Raw genomic sequence first — 3,213 nt, forward strand, 5'->3', positions numbered from 1 at the left:
GCCCATGGGATGAGGGTGGGAGGCAAACAGCTGAGTTGTAAACTGGAGCCTGTTTCACTACAGTGGGCAGCCAAGCTTGGATGAGACAAAGGAAAGAAACCCTTTACAGGCTTTTGTGAGAAACGCATTAGGGCCAGTCCTGCCTAGGGTTGCCAGCTCAGGGTAGCGAGATTCCTGGAGATTTTCTGGTAGAGTCTATGGAAGCCAGGGTTTGGGGAGGGGAGAGGCCTCTGCTGAACAGAATGCCATACAGCGCAGCTTCCAAAGTAGTTATTTTCTCCGGGGGGGGGGGAGATCCGGATTTCAGTTGTAATACCTGGTGTTCTTTAGGCTCCACCTGGGGGTTGGCTAACCTAGGCGTAGCACTCAGTGCTTCAGAGCAGGGTCTGCTAGATCCAGGTTCTTGCTGTAGAAGCTGAGTGGGTGATTTTGGACCAGTCACAGACTTTCAGCCTGACCTACCTCACAGGGTTGTTGTGCAAGTCAAAAGGGGGAGAGGAGAATGATGTAAGCTGCTTAGGCCCCCATTGCAGAGAAAGACTTCTTTCTCTCCTAAGAAACCATTGTTGCCAATCTCCAGGTGAGGGCTGAAGATCACTCAGAATTACAACTGCTCTCCAGATGGCAGATATCAGTTCCCCTGGAGAAAATGGTGGAGTCTGTGTCATTATACCCTGCTGAGATGCGCCCCACCCCCAAGACAGCCAATGTGATGTGGCAGTCAGGGCTTCAGAGCACGTTAGAGACTGCACATGTGGGGGGGTTAGGAAAGCTGAAGACTAAGAGGGAAATAAAGGTAGGTTGATGAGTGGCTGGGAAGGAGATATGGTTGCCAACTCCTGGTGGGACATTCCTGGATATTTGAGGGATGGAACCTGGAGAGGGTGATGTTTGAGAAGGATTGGCACCTCAGACATGTACAGTGCCCTAGACTCCACCCTTCCAATCAGCCATTTCCTCCTGGGGAACCACTGTTGCCAATCTCCAGGTGAGGGGTGGAGATCACTCAGAATTACAACTGATTCCCAGGGGCAGATGATGGCAGGTTGATGTTTGGTTGGGAAGGGGATGGGGTTGGCAAATCCAGGTTGGGTATTCCTGGAGATTTGAGGGTTGGAACCTGGAGAGGATGAGGTTTGAGAAGGGGCGGCACCTCAGACAGGTACAAGGCCATAGACTCCACCCTCCCAACCAGCCATTTTCTCATGGGGAACCATTCTTGCCAATCTCCAGGTGAGGGGTGGAGATCACTCAGAATTACAACTGATTTCTAGGAGGGAGGGCAGAAGTCAGCTGCAGACGGAGGGGAAAATCATGGTATGTTGATGGTTAGCTGGGAAGGGGATGGGGTTGCCAACTCCAGGTTGGGAAATTCCTTGGGATTTCAGGGGTGGAGCCTGGAGATGGTGGGGTTTGAGCAGGTCACCACAGCAAATTGACACTGAATGCCCAAGGTCTTGGCACTATCCCAGAGCCACTTTCTTGCGCTCGTATTTATTTCTGCAACGGACCTTATTACTTGTGTGTGTTTGTGTGTGTGTGTATAAATTTTGTAATAATTGATTTTTGGCACATGCATTTCTTTCTTGGTTAGCATATACTGCTGTGCCACTGTTCTTTATCTTGTATTGAGCTTGTGGAGCATTGAGGATTCCTAGGCTGGTCATCTTGGGGGACTTCAACACCCATCCATGCCAAGTCTACATTGTCAAGATCAGCTCAGGGTCTCATAGACTCCATGACAGCCATGGGCATGTCTCTGGAAATAACTGGCCCCACACACTGTGCAGATCATACTCTTCAACTGGTGTCTTGTTCTGGGCAGGAAGAAAGTGATCTGAAGGTGGGGGGAATTGACAGATGCCAATTTGCTGGGGTTTAAATTTACAGGGGTCCCAAACTCTGCTTGGGTGGGGGATTGATTAAGATAATCCATGCCCATAGCCTAATAGATCTAGTAGGTTTTGAAATGGCATTGGGTGATTTTTCTGTTGATATGGTTGGCATTCTAGTCAATGCCCTGGTTGACCTCTGGAATGGGGAATGACCTGGGCAACTGACATGATTGCACCTAGGTGCCCTCTCTCTCAAATCAAAGAGCCCAGGTGAAAAAAAGACAGCAAAGACAGCTTGGGCAATGATGGAGAAAAATTTGGGATGAACCTGGTGAGATATGGACTAGAGAGCATTTGAAAGCCTACCACTTGGCAATGATTCTGGCAAAGAAGCAATATTTTCCCACCGCCATTGCATCTGCACAGTATAGACCTGCAGAACTCTTCTGGTCAGGGCCTATTGAGTTCTGGCCAACAGGAGAAGGGGGACTGCTCTGCAGACCACTGTGATCATTTTGCTAAGTACTTTGCAGGTAAAATTTCTTGCATCGTTCTGTAGGAGAAACACGATTAGATGTTTCCAGGGTGGGATACCTTTCAGCTTTTGCAGTCTGAGGATGTGGATGGGATTCTTGGAAGTTTGAAACTTACCCCCTGTTTGTACAGTCCTTGCTCCTCCTGGCTGCTTAAATCTGCCAAGGTAGGGGTTGGCAGACTGGGTCCAGGAGACAGTAAATGTCTCCCTGAGAGATGGGGTGGTTGCTCCTGTCTTGAAGCAATCAGTGGTGTGTCCACATCTAAAGAAGCCTACTCTGGACCTAAGAGAGCTGAATAACTACTGTCCAGTCTCAAATGTAACATTCTTGAGCAAGCTGGTTGAACATGTGCTGACTGGCTAACTTTGAAGATTTTTTTTTCCTCCAAAAAAGTTTTATTTTCTAAAACCCACAAGAAAAATAGGGAAGGGGAAACTATAAACTACGGGAGAAAGTAAAGATAAACCATGTGGGGGGTCATATAATGTTTACAGTAAAATAGCTTTGAATAAAATAAAGAGTATTTTGTTACATTGTAGGTGATCGTTAACATCGCTTAAGTAATTCAAGTCCAGGTATTCTGACTTAGTAAAGAACCATGCACAAAAACGGTTTAAAAAAAGAGTCAAAAGTCAAACTTCAGAGAAAATTAGCATCTCATTTGCCTCTTCTTTCCCTCAATCAATATCCTTGCTTGGGGGCAGTTGCCCCATGTTCCGAATCCGAATCTTCTCCAGTAAGTGCTTCATCATCACTCCCCTTGTTACTCTTCTCATCCTCTTTTCCTGTTGGATCAAATTGTTGCTGCAGAATCTCTCTTGCTTTCATAACAGAGTCAATTT

This window comes from Gekko japonicus, unplaced genomic scaffold (genome assembly GCF_001447785.1).
Source record: "Gekko japonicus isolate JY-2015 unplaced genomic scaffold, Gekko_japonicus_V1.1 scaffold680, whole genome shotgun sequence".
NCBI lineage: Eukaryota > Metazoa > Chordata > Lepidosauria > Squamata > Gekkonidae > Gekko > Gekko japonicus.